The following is a 16,376-nucleotide window of genomic DNA, read 5'->3' as shown; positions in this document are numbered from 1 at the left end:
TCTGTATAAAAAAGATCCAGGCAAGCAGTATGTGGGTGGCTGGGGAGGGAGGCTGGCTCCTGAGAGGTGGCCGTGGTGACACCGAGGCTGAAGGGGATGGAGGTGTCTGGGACAGGGGCCAGGAGCAAGGGCCCTGGAAGGCAGAAGGAGCCAAAGACAGACCCTTGGAGAATGTCAGCAAAGGCCCAGACTGAAGGAGGTGTAAGGGAGCCCATTGAGTCACAGTAGCCAGCGCCCTCAGGCATCAGGGCCCGCGGTTCACAGGTCCCTAGGGCCGCCTGAGGATCTATGTGAGGTGATGCTGCAGGGTCTGGGAATCCACCACACAACTGGAGGGAGGGAGGTCTCAGCTGAGGCGCAGGGTGGCGAGGCCTGGGCAGGTGAAGGCCATGTGGAGAGTAGGGTCACCAGTCCTCAGGAAACCCCCACATCATGCCAGGGCTTCCTCGGTCCTGGGAAGGACTCCACTCTCAGGTCTGCTGCTAAACTTGAGGCCAGTAAGGGCTGAGGTCCTAGGAGTAGACCAGAAGCAAATGGGTTTGTTGAGGAGGGACAGAGACTCCATTCATCTTTGACCACTCTGCTCTCATGTCTGACTCCAGGCCCCACTGGCATATCAAGGGGAATTAAAGTGGCCTTGTGAGGAGGCCCAGGAGAAGGGTTTCTAGGTCCACTGAGAAGGGCAACTCTAAAGACTCGGGCTGCTGCAAAGGAGAACTCAGAGCAGAGGGTCCAGCAATGAAGAAGTGGAATTGTTCAGCTTGGAGGGAAGAGGTAGCTGAAGAAACCTGGAGACATGATCATCCAGTCCATAGAAGGCCCAGGCCTGAGGAGCAGCCATCGCACAAGCCAGAACAGTGGGCTGTAGCTGCAGCTGGACAGCTTGGCTCCTGCCTCAGGGAGGAGGGGCAGACATCCCAGCAAGGAACATGTTGCCAAGGCCAGTTGTAGAACGTGTTTCTCTAAACAGAAGTCCTACTGCCCTCAAAACTTAAGTGCAGTCCAGCCCAGGAGGCAGAAGATAGGCCAGATGACCCTCCCTGATCCCAGGCCTAGGGCTCTAGAGAAGTATCTGAAACTTCATCCAGGAACCTGGCCTCTGAGTGCAATTGGAGTCACGGTCTCGTCAGGAGAAAGGACAGGCTGAGGAGGTGTGTACTTCGGGAACATCTCAGGTGGGGTGTTCAGCTCCAGCAGTCACCCTTCTGCTGTTGTCCCCTGTAGGAGAGGCAGCCAGATGAGTCTGGAAGGATTGCTTATCTTCTTGGTACCCTCATAAAAAGCCAGCTCCCCTGGGGTCACACATAAAGCCCTTGGTTATCAGGTAATATCTCAGCAAGAAAGCCTACTGGACTATGCCCTCCTGGCAAAGGAAGCTTCTCTTGTTCATCCTTGTGTCCCCAATACCTAGCACAATGCCTGGCACCCAATATGTGCTTATTAACCACTGAATGAATGAATGGCTTGTGTTATTAGGCATTGGGGAAGGAGCTGAGCTGGGGGAGGGGGAAAGGCCGATGCACAGAGAAAGGAAAAAGGATGAATAGCAGTGGCTGGTGAACTTCTAGTTCACAATTTTGCCAAGAGCTAAGAGTCATCTGTCAAAAACTATCAGGAGAAGCCAAGCAGAGCCCCAAGGTGGGCACTCTTCGCAAAGGAGGCTGCTCTGGGAAAGCACACAGGGTTTCACAAGTCAGAGCTCTGTTTGCTGAGTGGTCACACAAGGTCAGTTCCAAAGGTCGCATTACTGTTCCACCTCACTTTCTCTGTGCCTCCTAACCTGCAGCTCTTTATCCAGCCTGCTCCTCAGTGTGGGGACAGGGGCTTCTGAGGGAGTGGGTGGGTCTGGGGGAAGCAGCCACTGGGGATCCAGGACTGCCATCCTTGTTAATAAATGCATAGATGGCTGGGGAGGCTGGAAGGACAGCCAAGGCCTGTGTGAAGGCCACCTGGGTCACCAGGGGAAGGGGGATGGGTCTGGACCAGACACACACCTGCATAAGGTTTCCTCTGAGTATCGCATGTACAGCTACATTTTGAAATTAATAAACAGGCCAGACATTGAGTCACTAGCCACAAGTAGGGCAGGAAGTGGAAAAAGTCTCCCACTTCCCTCCAGGTGTCTGGGGGCGTCAGGCAGCCCCTTCGCATTTCCATGATGTCATGGCTACCAAGAGGGGTAAATAGGGCACCCTTTGAAGCTCTCCCACAGAAGCCACATCCTCTAGAAAGAAGAGTTAAAAATACCGAGTTAGAGATAGCATCGCCCCAGGCCACGTGCCGGGGAGAGGCAGGCTGGGCCGTTACACCGCGACCGACCGCAGGTGCGACAGGAAGGCGGCCAAGCTGGGAGGGGCTGGCAGGTCCCTCTGCAGACTAGCACCCACACCCAGCAGCAGGCCTCGGGGTGCCGCCCGTGCCGCCATAACCCAGGCAGCCTCCCTCACCCCACCCCCACCCCCCTGAGATCAGACCTTGAAACGAATTCAACACTTTCTAAATACAGGACAAGCCCTCAAAGCATATGTCCAGTTCACCATCCCTTGGAAAGTCTTCTAAAAGCCTCAGCTAGTTTCTCCTGAGCAGATCCACTCTGGCTGGCCCCACCCTCGGCCCCTGACTCCAGACAGAAGCCAAAGTGCTGGGTGATGGCCGTGGTGGACGTCTGCCTCTCAGAGCCCAGGAGCCCAGGATTTAAGGAGACCTGGAAGCCAGGAGCCACAGAACTCGAGACTGGAAAAACATCAGGATTAGATTTCCTGCTGTGGGGTAATGTCTCAAGTCACCCACCTGGGGGCAGCAGCGCTCCATCAAAAAGTCCTCTTCTCCCCAGGTCTGTTTTTTCCTGGGAAGGTAAAGCTCCAGAAGCTTAGGAAAGCCTCTTTTCAGAGGGAAAATGAAAAGGCAGGTGGCTTTCATTCAGCAAGCCCCTGCTCTGAGCCAGTCACTGCACTGGCTCCAGGTCATGAGGTCCTGCCACATCTCCATGGAGAGTAGGGTCTCGGGTCAGGCCCCACCAGCAGCAGGGGGTGCTGCCTGCCCAGCATGGGCCTCGCTGATCACAGAGAGCACTAGAGGGGTACTTGGAAGGAGGGACTGAGAGGAGCCACACTGGGGACGAGGAGAGAACCTTGGATCCAGAATCAAGAGCCTGGCTGCCACCCTCTTATCACTTATTTGCTAGCCACAGGACCCTCGATGGGTCACTAATTGCTGGGGGCCTCAGTTTCCCCATGGGCCAGTGCTCTCTCATAGGGTAGTCTAAGAACCAAGGCTCTCTTTCAGTGCAGCACATCTACCATGTACACGGTCCCAGGCTGCAGGGATCCAGTCTCCGTACAAACTGTGTGCTTTCTGCCAGGTGAAGTTGAAGTACAGACAAAAGTAAACTTTAATCAACAGTGGGAGAAATCAGAACTGTGATTGCCTCAAGGGTAGAAGGTGTGACTGGAAAAGGCCATGAGAGGATTTTCAGGGGTGGTGGAAACTTTCTGTTTCTTAATCTGGGTGATGGTTACATAGGTGCTTGCAAGTGTCAAAATTCAACAAGGCCAGTGTCAAAAGAAATTTAAAAATAAAAATTAAAAATTTATCAAACTGTATGCCAAAGATGTGTGCATTTTAGATGTTTGTAAATTATATCCCAATAAAGTACTGTTTACATTAAACACACATACACACAACCATACACACACGTGCAATTTCAGTCCCCAAGGAGTTACAATGCAGGGAGTACACGGACCTGAAAGAGACGTGTTGGTAACTGTAATCGCATGACAGTTCTTAGATTGTTGGGACAAGGGCATGGGCAGGAGTCAGGAGAATAAGGTGAACTTCGCTGCTCCTCACTAGGCTTCTCACCTAAGGCCTTAACTTTTCTGAGCTCCTATTAGTCATCACTTACAGGAAGATTAAAATGCCTGCCCACCTACCTTCCATTATTGAAGGGATCAAGAGATAATGGATTTGAAAATGCTTAGTAAACTGAAATTTCAATGCAAATACAAGTGCTTACTGACCCAGCTACATAAAAATTAGCAAACGGGGAAAAAAAAAAAGAAAATATTAGCGGAAAAGCACATAAATTTAAGAGGACAAGACTGGTGGGACTTAGGCTTTCAGCAGATGCAAGAATGTGGTTTAGATAGTGGTAAACAACAGGTTTCCATTTCATGCTTCCAGCTCTGATGGGAGGAAACCCAGCTAACACTAGAAAGGATTTCTTTCCAGTAAAGAATGTGACACTATTTTTATCAACCTCTAGGGTATCTCCTCGCTAACCCAAGTTATTCCAGTGATTTCCAAGGGACATGGAGGGCACAACCTCCTCATCGAGAATCTTTATTAACAATATCCTGAATCTGTTCAACAATCAAAGCGCACACTATCTCCTTTGATCTTCACATAAACTTAGGTGCTAGGTGAGGTTTACAGATGGCCCATTTACAAATGGGGCACAGTGGCCTGTTTAGGATTACAGTGAAGTGGGGCCCGGATTAGCACCAGGCCCTGGTTCTTCCCACCAGCTCCAGGGACAAAGGAGTCCCAGCCAATTGCATGTGCAGCTACTGTGGAGGAAGGGAAACGAAGTGACTGGTGTCTCTGAGGACCTCTCCAAGAAAGGTGTTTTGTATTTACCTCGGTTGCCCTTCCCTTTTCTGTGACTCTGTTTGCACCCATTTGATCCATCAACAGGATCGCATTAGAATGCTAAAACAGTGTTTTAGCCCCTGTACATTTTGGGGGCCTCCCTCAATAACTACCTATTCACGTTGATTGTCTCCTACAGCAATATCCTTGTCACATATAAACTGTTTTCTCGATCATTGGCAAAGAGGGGTTAAGGTAGGGCCATGGTTGGTCCCTTCTCAGCTATCACATCTCAGCCTAAATACCACCTGAAGCTGGAAGTTGAGTATCTGGGGTTTTGTTATACTCTTCTCTTAATTTTTGTGTGTGATGAATTTCAATAATAAAAAAGTCGAAAATAAATTTAGAAAGGCAGAACCCAATGGGGACTCCTAGGTAGGAGTCTCTCCATCTCCCAGGAAAGATCAAGACTTGCCATTGGCCACTACAGTCTTTTTGCTAAAAACCAGTAAAATGAGATGTTCCAATGAGGGAAAGAAACATTATGTTGTGGAACATTCTCAGCATTTCTGATGACTGCTATGAGAATACTAATACATTTGTAGAGCAGTTACATTAACAAGATACTTTCCTTACATTTTGTTGGGATAACAGTGTTTGGTAGTATCCCCATGCTTATTATTTTGCTATTTATTTCATTCAAAACCCAATCCAAATGCTTTGAAACCTTTCAGAAATAAGATCAAATCCTAACGCTTAAGAACTGAGTCTCCATTTCCTCATCTATCCCACACAATTACAGGAAAACAAGTAACAGGAGGCCACTCAATACCACACCAGACATGCGGTACAGGTGCACAGTGTTAGCTCACTCACTCCTGGACGGCAAGGGCTGTATGTCAGCTTCCATAATCCCATGCACTACCTAGCCCAGTGCCCAGGTGCCTAATTAATTGATACATCTTAGAGGCAAAGGTCCACAAAAGGTCAACAGATAATAAATGGCAGAACAGGTCTTTGAATCAATACTGGCAAAGTGCTTTCTGCAGCCCCAGGCTGGTCTCCAGCAGCCTGAAAATACCCCTCGTCTTTGTCAATCCATCCTTTTCATTCCATTAGAACATGTGCATGAACTTGGACCCACCCAAAAGTTCAACGTAAGCAAAAAAATTTTGTTTAGTCCTTCATAAGCTTCCTCCTACTTTTTCCCTCACTCCCTGACCTAAGATCCTTGTTCTAGAAAGTGGTGATTTACCCACTTTTAAAATATTTAACTTTTTAAAAATTAACTATAGTTAAAAGCCACACAGCACCCAAACTAGTATAGGCTTTCACAGTCCAAAGCCACAACCCACCAAGATGGAAGGACAACAGGGTCACACTGGGTTTATACACAAACTCCCCCAGTCTATGATAACCATCCAGTGCTAGCTTGTAGAGCCTCTGTGCTGGTTTGAAAGGAAGCCCCCTAAGAAAAGCCATGTTTTAATATAAATCCCATTTCTTAAAGGTAGAATAATCCCTATTCAATATTGTATATTTGAAACTATAATGAGATCATTTCCCTGGTTGATGTGATTTAGTTAAGAAAGGTTGTTAAACTGGATTAGGGATGACATGTCTCCACCCATTTGAGTGGGTCTTGATTAGTTTCTGAAGTCCTATAAAAGAGGAAACATTTTGGAGATTCAGAGAGATTCAGAGAGAGCAGAACGATGAAGCCATGAGATGCAGAGTCCAGCAACCTTTGGAGATGAAGAAGGAAAACGCCTCCCGGGGAGCTTCACGGAAATAGGAAGCCAGGAGAGAAAGCTAGCAGATGACGCCGTATTCGCCATGTGCCCTTCCAGCCGAGAGAGAAGCCCTGACTGTGTTCGCCATGTGCCATCTCACTTGAGAGAGAGACACTGAACTTCATCGGCTTTCTTGAACCAAGGTATCTTTCCCTAGATGCCTTTGATTGAACATTTCTATAGACTTGTTTGAACTGGGACATTTTCTCGGCCTTAGAACTGTAAACTAGCAACTCAATAAATTCCCCCTTTAAAAGCCATTCCATTTCTGGTATATTGCATTCCAGCAGCTAGCAAACTAGAACAGCCTCCAAAAGCAGGGAACTGGCTTTTATGACCTCCCCAAGTATTTTCCAACCACCATAACAAAAGTGTTTTGAAGTCCAAGATGAAAGGCTGTTTCAAAGAGGCCAAAGGTATAGGCAGCTAAGAGAAGAAAACACAGAGATGGTTTCCATGTGATAGGGGACAGGAAATGTGTGGGCAGAGGTGCTCAGTGCTTGGCTTCCTGCCACTGCAAAAAGTGGCAGGGAACAAGACTTCGTACAATGATTATGGTAAATGGCTTCCCTCCCCACAAAAGAGCACAGAAAATAAAAACAAACCCACCCCACAGTGGTGCTGGGCTAGAGGTAGCAGGAAATGCTAGGACATGCCTCATTATTTATACAGTAATACTCAAAATCAACTTGTTCCACAAGCTTTACTGAGTGCCCATTTATAAGGGTCCATGGCAAGGCTTAACAGCCAACGAATGTTAAGAAAGGACCAAAGTAAGGAAGACACATCTAAGGAAAAAATTACCTATCCTACCTCAGTGTCTCTCATGGACCATGTCTTCAGCTACTTCAGCTTAAAGAATTAAAAAATTAAAAATTAAAAACCACATGAGAATCAGAAACTCAAGGGTGGTGGGAGGTATGCATTTCTTTAAGTTTGATCGAAGGAAAGTGTAGTTTCCCACAGCTAATTCTTTGTGCATACTCAGTTGAGAACCACTGAGCAAATTAACAAAAGCTTAAATACAAATGAGTTACCTGTAATGACCCTTTAACTAAATTTAAACCCAAGACTCCAAAAGCAGTCAGTAAGTAGGCTTCTGCCCCACTACAAATGGTGAAAAGGCACACACCAAAGATGACTGCTTCCCGTTGTTAACTGGATTGAGTAAATCACAACCTTTGAGATAATAACTGATCCAATCAATGAGAATTAATATATACCCTGTGAATCTCAAGATGATTGCAAAAAATTAATTAAAATAAAATCTGATTGTTAAAGGCTCTGAAAATCGTTATGTCCTCTTTCACAAATTACTTATTCCCAATTTGCAATCCATTGACCATGAAGTTCAGACTTCTACCCTTCAAGATACCCATTCATCTAATCTAGACTAAAAATAATCCAAAGACCGCCTGATAAAGTTTTAAAGCAAAAACTGCTCGATCATATTCTTAATGAACTAGCATTTCTAGGAGTGACAAAGTACACACCAACAACCTGTTTTGTAAATAAACTTTGACTAGAACATAGCCATGCCAGTTCATTTAAGAAAGTCTACCAACTCCTAATCTAGAACTATGGTTCTTAAGCTTCACTGTGCATCAAAATTACCCAGAAAGCTAATAAAGAACACAGAAGCTCCAACTTTCTACAATGCTCCCAAGTAATCGTGAGATACACCAAAATTTGAGAAACCACTGCTTTGGCTCCGACTTTGCAAACTTTAATTTGGTGATCTCGTTAAAGTAACAATTCTGCTTCAGTAGGTTTGGGTGGGGCCTGGAGAGGCTCCATTCAAATATGTTCTCAGGTGCTGCCCATACTGCTAGTCACTGGCTACATTCTGAGTAGCAAGGATCTAAAGCAGTGCTTCTCCAACCTGACTACACACTGCAATCACCTGGGTTCAAAATACAGAGGCCAGCCCCAAGGATTTTCATCTAATTGGGCCTACATATGACCTGGGCAGTGGTACTGTTTTTGTTTTTAATTTCCCAGGTGATTTTAATGTGCAGCCAAGTTGCATACCCTCTAGAGCAAAACTCATCTCCATAGTCAGCTAAATTTAAATAGTGGAAATCTCAATCTAGACTGTTTCCTGTATATGGCAATCTTTTAGCACCCAGGACAGAAATAGGGTTGCAAGCACAAACACATATAAATATGCCTAGATTTTAGCCTGCTGACCTATGTTCTACCCAGGTTTTGTCATGAACTCTTTAATCTCAAGCAAGTTAAATCTGAGCTTCAATTTCCTCACCTATATAATGAGAATTAGAACCCCTGAGATAACCAAAAGAATAAAATGAGATAATATGTATGAAGGAGCTCTGGAAAATACTGTCTTATAAATACTATATAAATAATCCCACTCTTGCACTTTGCTTACAATGCCTAAGAGATATGTATTTCACTTTTCACAACTAAAGACACTGAAAGACATGAATTTGGAAGCACACACTTAATTCAATTTCTGACAAAGTGCTTAATGATGCAGTTCCAGAAATACATTGTGTCATAAGAATGGAACCACCTGTAACAATTGAAGGATTAATAAAGGATTACCTGTTTGAGGGAACAGACAAAGGACTGCAGTTTCCCAGGGATGGTTACCACTGACTTTTGTCATTAACTTCAAATATACTTAATGAAAATATGGAGGTAGGTTCAAAGTTGCAAGTTACCAACTCCTAAAGAGTTATCCTCAAAGGATTGGAGGGAAAAAAGGATTTTGATAGCAACAAAGAATAAAAACAAAAAAGAGAGCCAGAGGCAGAAGGAAGAGTGGCACAGAGTTTTTTTTTTTTAATTTGCAAGGCAAATAGGTTACACTTAATAGAAGGTAGAGGTCATCTTAATAAATGCTCATTACAAAGGTGTCTTCACACAAAAAGAAGGAATTTCTGGGCTCTCCACCTGCATGCCAAATCAGAGTCGGTAGTAAGTACAAATCTGAAGAAAATCCATGTCTCCAAACAAGCAGCCATCTCAACAGCTTTCATCCAGGGAAAATCAAAAAGTGAACCTAAAAGAAACAAGCAGAAAGGTAAGAAGAGATAACCAAAGTTTTTAAAAATGTCTTATCACAGTACAGACAGAGCCCAAGCCCCAAATCCTTCAATCTAAATTCTAAATCCACAAAGACATAATATAATTATGGGGTCCCCAAACTCTGAACAGTATTTATGCCAGGAAAGAACAACAACAACTGAAGCAAATATTTCTCACAGAGGATTCTGTTGGGGTAGTATCAATAAAAATTAATGTTCAAACCTGAACTCTAAACACACTAAGCTAGGAGTTGGTAGATACGGCTTCTCACTCCTGTGTATCATTATTTGGCAGCATGATTTTACACAAGAACCTCTGACCTCCCTGGCCCACAAAATCCTGGAAGTGAGTGTGTTGCAGTTTAGCCTAAAAAGCTTTTCTGGATCTAGAATTCTTATAAAGCACTGAATTCTGGGTTGTTTATTATTTGGGGGGGGGGGGGGGGATTGAGGAATAAAAGGGCAAAGGATTTATGTAAAAGAGTAGAGAAAAAATCCCCAATTTATCAGAGAAGACCAGAATAGAACAAATCATTTTGTTTTCATTTAAAGTCAGGATATTTAGAGGAAATCAGAGAATAACTCTGGGAGAAGTGGCTACATTGCTGCTGAACAAGCTGGAACTGGGACCTGTACACTGTGGGTAGATACCCTGTTCCCTTCTCAGGCTGCCCTTCTAGTTTCTCTGGACAGAGCTGCCAGCCTAGTGTGTTCTAATATGGGTGTGTCCAGAAATCGACCCTTTGAACCTTGGGGCTCCAGATGCCTCTAACCATAAATAGCCAATTTCCCATGGCATGCCATAAAAATACCGTAATCATCTATGTGTGCCACAACTTTAAAAAGGTTGGGCAGCAACCACATGTCAGAAGAACTGGTCTACCACAGAAGGGAAAAGGGCACTACCTTATCTTGTATACTGGTTCAAGTGACCTGGAGATCTAGCATCAGGGCTTAGACTTCTAGCCAGAGGGCTTTACCTCACTAACAATGGTATTTATAGAAATAGTACATAATTGCAGAACATTCCTAGAACAAGGGAACTATGAGAAATGTACAAAAGGGAGCAAAAAAGGGGGAGGGGAAATGCTTAGTTTTTACAGCACCAAATAAGCACAAAGACCTTTAAAAACTCACATATTCAAACCATCAAATTTCTGAAAGCAAATGCTGTGGCAATAGACTTTGAACCAAAACAGCATGTTAGTTTTAATGGCCAATGTGACAGAGGTCTAGAATATAAGGCATTTTCAGTAAACAAAAGTTCGACACATTTAGAATTATAAAAAGAAATCCTAGTTTAGTACGAAAGTCAAACTTTAAGATTCTATGATATTAAAATATTTAAATCTAAGACACTGAGGCTGGTTCATATAGAGGGCAAAACTGACTCATGAAAATAAGTCTCTCCGATAGTGGTTTTCAGAAAATCCTACTTATAAAGTTCTGTTCCCATTTTTTAAGGAAAAAATTTACCAGACAGTATTCTAAAAGCAAAGGTTCCAGGAATTTTTAAAATGCTAGTTTTAATAATTTTAATAAAATTGGACTATTCGACAGCTCAAAAGAAGAGCTTCAACTGTTAACCAAGGAATAAAGGTTTTGGGAAACTGACTAATAAAATTTCCTCCCCTGATAATCAAGACATGTAAAATGTCTTTTCTCTACTGAGAAGAGTTAGTATGACTTTGTCAGTCTATTTCACCTATGCAGAAAAGACAGTGCCATTAGATCAGTCTATTCTAATCATCTTAAAAGAAAGTGAGGCACAATACAAAGAACTGTTAATAACCACTCGCTGTGTAGATACAAAAGATAATGCCAGACAGGGTCATCTCTGTTTAGGATCTATATTCATCATCAACACCAGCTCTATTCAGGCACTAGCACTGGAAAGATATGCTCGAATACTGATTTTCCTTCAAATTCATCTCTTTCTGGATCCCAGTCACCCAATTAAAACTAAAATCAGTGAAAATGTGACTCAAAACACATTGCGCAGAAATTCTAAGTTCAGAACCCCATCTAAGGCAGTACAATTTTAGAAGACACAGATCATATATTCCCAAAAATGAAAGGAGCTTTAGAGATCAGGTAGTCCAATCCTCTCAGTTTATAGGTGAGCAAAACCATAACCTGAGGGTTTGTCCCATTTGTCCAGAACTGTGGTGTCCAATATGGTAGTCACTAGCCACCTGTGACTATTTAAACTTAGTTAAAATTAATGAAATTAAAAATTCAGTTCCTCAGTCACAGCAGCCACCTTTCAATGGTTTAAGAATCACACGAGGCCAGTAACTACTATACGGACAGGGCAGTGCAGCTCCACAGCACTCCCACAGCACAGAAAGCACCACCAGCCGGCACGGCACCGGTCTGAGCTGTCCGAGCTGTGGAGAGCCAGGTCTGCGGAGGACATTCCCCAGGGCTTCCCCTGGACTGTAACTAAGGACGGCTGATTGTGCAGAAGCATTTTAGGTAGCCTGTCTTCACCCTTTCTTATCAATATTCTTATCAAAACATTTTTCCCATTTCAAAAAGAGAAGCAAGTTTAGTATTTTTTAATGAAAACCTAACAGGAAGATGTAGATATTCTTTTTCCAGAAGTCTTCAAACATAATAGGCAGGAAGGAAATTAAGAAATTTGGAGTCAAAATGCCTGTTATCAAGTTCCTGCTCAGTCCCTTATTAGTTCCAGAGCCTGAACAAGTCAACTTCAAGTTCAACAAGAGTTAATGATCTCGTGTATAGAATGGGAATACCACTGCCTTTGCCGACCTCCATCACAGTGTGTGTCGTGAGGATCCCATAACTTAACGCACATAGAAGTGTATGTGAATGCATGTGAATTCTGCAAGCCTTGTAGATAATGTGACAACTGATAATGCTGCTTAATCTTTTAAAAGGCTTTATGCAGGCATTGTGCATTTTGTTATGGACAATCACATTTGAGCTTTTCACTTCCTGCGAATGCAAGGTGGATATTGACAAAAAGCAAAAAATGTAAAAAAAAAAAAGCAAAGCCCAACTGAGAATCCACACCAGGGGCAGAATCCTCCTCAAACACCAACAGGATCCATCATGAATTCTACTAATCAGAAGCATTAACAGCTGCAAAGGACTTTGATGAACATCCAGACCAGTCCCCTCACTGTGCAGATAGAAACACTGAAGCTCAGAGACAAATTTATTTGGCTATTCAACTAGTAACAGCAATGCAGAGTCTAAAATGCAGGTCTTACAATTAACTGTCTCATGCTCTTCCCCCACGCCACAGCCTCTGGCATTCTTTCCTTGGCCTCTTTCTTCCACAGATTATTCCACATTTTAGCATTCAAGTAAATGACAGTTCTATTTATCAATTATCTAATGATATAGCTATTTTTCTTGCTATTGAAAATGATTTATTTATTCATATGCTCATTCAACAAACATCTATCCATTGTGGCTGTCAGGCCTGTACTAAGCCCTGAGGTCCCTATCGTTAAGAGTCCACTGGATGAGACAGGAGGGCAGAAAATGGTTTCCTAACAATGTTGTAAGGGCAGCATTAGAGGCACACACACTAGACCCTAAGAACACAGAGAAGAGACTCCTATGCAACCTGGGGATGACTTGCAGTGATGTCATCCAAGCTGGAAAGATGAAGAAAATAAGGCAGGGAGTAGGACAGCAATGAAATTCATAAACAAAATATATCTGATTTTTTTTTTATAACCTTAAATGGACCAAATACAAAACAGAGCTCTGTCACTGGAGTCATAAATTAGAATTTTTATAGTAAATAAAATAAGCAGATTCAAGGTTTTAAAAATAACACATAATTCCAGACGATGCACCCCCCAAAAAAAATCATAAACATAAAAAGTATTAATCTCACCCTCCAACCAAAGTAAAATGAGTTTACAAAAGATTATGCTGTACCTAGCTCAAAAGATTGTCTACAGATTTAGAGTAGTTTCCTTTTTGAGAACTTATCTGGTGGTTGGATCTAATTCAATATAAAGAAGAAATGTCAAAGAGAAAAGGAAATAACTTAATAGCCAAAAAGAAAAAAAAAAGATTATTGCCAGTGAAAAGTCATTACGGAAAACAAAAAAGGGTCTAGAACAAACCAGAAAGGGAACTCTTGAACTGATGAGAAAAGAAACTAGGAGTATCCGCCTCTCTACATGCACAAAGTCAACCCTATGTAATAAAAACCCTGGGCCACTTTAAGGTTCCTGCTCTCTCGTCTCTCACTCAACATCGCCCACTTCTGGCCAGAGTGTAAGGCAACCCCCATCCAGCATGTAATAAGTACACTTGGACCTCTGCTGCCCTCTCATGACTGTAAAGAAACCAGGTTTTATCATAAAGTCATCTTTGTTTCTTCCCCCAAAGCACAACTCTCAGGCTATTTTATACTTCATTCTCTCAATATATGAAATGTCCAGTCCACTAGGTGGCAGTAGTACATAAAGAATAACATTTGGATTTCTTTTCAGAGATAATTTTCCAGATTATTATACTTTATTGATAAATTCAAAAAGCTAAAAGCAATTGAATACTTGTAAATAGTACTGCCAGTCCTTGCTCTTTCAGGATTAAACACTATGAATTTTTAAAGACCTGTGGGAGAAGGCCTCCATTATGAGAGTTTAGCACAAACATTTGGCAAACAATCTCCCCTGGGGGCTGAGCAGCTTTCCAAGGCTGGGTTTTTGCCCCTTTCTGCCAGTCTCACCTTTCCCTCTGATCATAGGTCCCAGGCATCAAGGGCTCTGCTTCCCAAAATAGGGCCCAATTTAGGTAAGTCCTTCTTTTCCTCAATCCCCTTTAAAACACCTGAGACAAGCTGACATTTTTTTTTTAAAAAGAATTTCACACACACACACACAAAAGAAAACAGGGAAAAATGAAACAGAATAATTAGAGAAAGCACACAGATTTTAAAATATTCTAATTTGCTGAGCTTCTGTGTCATGTCTGTATTCATTCAAAAAAGATATTATTGCCTCCTAAGGGTCCAACACTGGCCATCACATCCCAGGTGTGCGAGGATTCCTGAGGTTCAGAAGTTCCCTAGGAACATGCTTACTTTTGTAATTTTATTGTTATGACTATATGCTTGATCACCTGGACAGTATATATAACCAGTGTTGCCTATAACTGATTCACCAAAACAGCAATTAACTTTTCCCACAGGGTTTCCTGAACAGTCAGTCATCTTTGGACATGTTTTTAGACCAAAAATTCTCAAATCTGTAAAAGTCTGTATTAATAGGTTAAGGTTTTACATCAGTCCTTGCTGCACAAAACTGCCATAAAGTTGTTCAAATCTTATAAGAAAGGGAGAGAAATGGAATGGTGAGGGACTCACAGGGAACCTCAACTAAATCTACAATGTTTAATTTGTTCAAAATCTGTGAACACATAAGCTGTTTATTATGCTATTCTTTGTACTTTTTATTTTTAAATTATAATAAAAACAAAAGAAGGAAAGTGAGGGGGAGTATAGTGATAAAATACCTACAGCATCTTTTTAAATGGATTTCTTAAACCCTGCAACTGACAAATAATGTATAGTGAACAACCTTTAACAAAAATGCAAAAATGGGCTATTAAAAAATTAGTTTTTTAAAGTCAGATTGGATTATCAAACTACTAATTATAAGATTTCTGGCTCTCTGAGCCTTAGCTACTCATCTGTAAAATGGGAATAGCAAGTTTATCATCATGAAGTTATTTTAAGATAAAATGAGATATAAAACAAGCAGCATTTAAAGCCTGGCCTATGGCAAGCACTTTATATCTGTTCATTTCTGTATTTGCCATTGAATATATATAAACATATGCACTGTAAATCAATGCCATTTTCTTTTGATCTGCCTTTTGCAGAGGGACTACTGGTTTTGAATGTCACCCTCAAATTCATACAAAATGAGAACTCTGTGCATGCTTATTCTTATTAAACTCAAGTTTCAATTTACTTGGCAAGTAGGGATAATATTCAGTCTATTCTGTTTATTTGCTTTATTCTCCTTCTAACTTGGTATAAATATTGAGAAGTCACTTGAAAAGTATTTTTAAAGTGTTTTGCCCACTGCACATATAGATGAGTTAGAAGCACATAAAACTGGCAAATAAATGTATATTTAAAAACTGAGAGTGGGACAGTACATCAAATGAAGGATCTCTGTGAAAAACCCTCTGGGCAATCCCCCAGAGAGAAGGATTTTTCTATGAACATCCTCTCTATAGAATGATTTAACATTGCAATATGGGACTGAAAGATTTTGCTGTACCTTGAGCTCATAATTCCCAGCTAAACAGGTGGCCCTCAGTTGTTAATATGGTCTGCAATTTGCAGTTTCTGCTGAGCCTGCTTTTTTGTCTCTGCTTTTGTCATAATTTTGAAATACTAAGCTCTCTGCAGTAGATTCCTTCTCTAATCAAGACAGCTCTAGGAAATAATTTTCCATGATTTGGTATCTCCCTGAGCCTAGAGATCATCCTTGAAATGTTTGCTCTGTCCTCCTAAGCATATACCATGACTCACCTAAAAAAAAAAAAAGAGAATTTTAGAAATCTAGAAGAAAGTAGCCAGAAGACTTATGTCCTCTCCCGCAGAGTTACTATCAGAAACCAATAGTTCCTCATAGTAGTTAAAAGGTTAAGATTAATTCATGCCAAAGGCTGAATTAATCATCACCACCATACTATTGTATGAACATTGCCTGTATTTGCTCTAACCCTTGTAGTAAAGATTTCTACCGATTAAGTGCAAAAATGATAGCTGTCCCAGCAGTGACAGAAAGAGGCTGGGTCCTGGGATATTTATTTTTCCCCAAATAGGATCACATTTCCTAAGGTGTTCTTTTCTCTACCACCTAGTAACATCAACACTAAATTTTGTAGTGCCAACAGTACACTCATTTATCAGTAAGTTACGTGAGTT

The 16,376-nt window shown here is 42.1% G+C and overlaps 1 protein-coding gene across 1 annotated transcript in view; it reads right to left on the bottom strand.

Moving 5' to 3' along the window:
* Positions 1 to 9,165: 9,165 nt before the first annotated feature.
* DAD1 (defender against cell death 1) overlaps positions 9,166 to 16,376 on the bottom strand; it is a 41,092-nt gene continuing 33,881 nt past the window's right edge. The window contains exon 3 of the mRNA XM_077127236.1: positions 9,166 to 9,411. The gene's annotated coding sequence lies outside the window, so the exon portion shown is untranslated. The remainder of the gene's footprint in view (positions 9,412 to 16,376) is intronic.

Source organism: Tamandua tetradactyla, chromosome 14 (assembly GCF_023851605.1).
Source record: "Tamandua tetradactyla isolate mTamTet1 chromosome 14, mTamTet1.pri, whole genome shotgun sequence".
Lineage (NCBI taxonomy): Eukaryota > Metazoa > Chordata > Mammalia > Pilosa > Myrmecophagidae > Tamandua > Tamandua tetradactyla.
The sequence above is the reverse complement of the archived record's forward strand: the minus strand, read 5'-3'. Positions and strand labels throughout refer to the sequence as shown.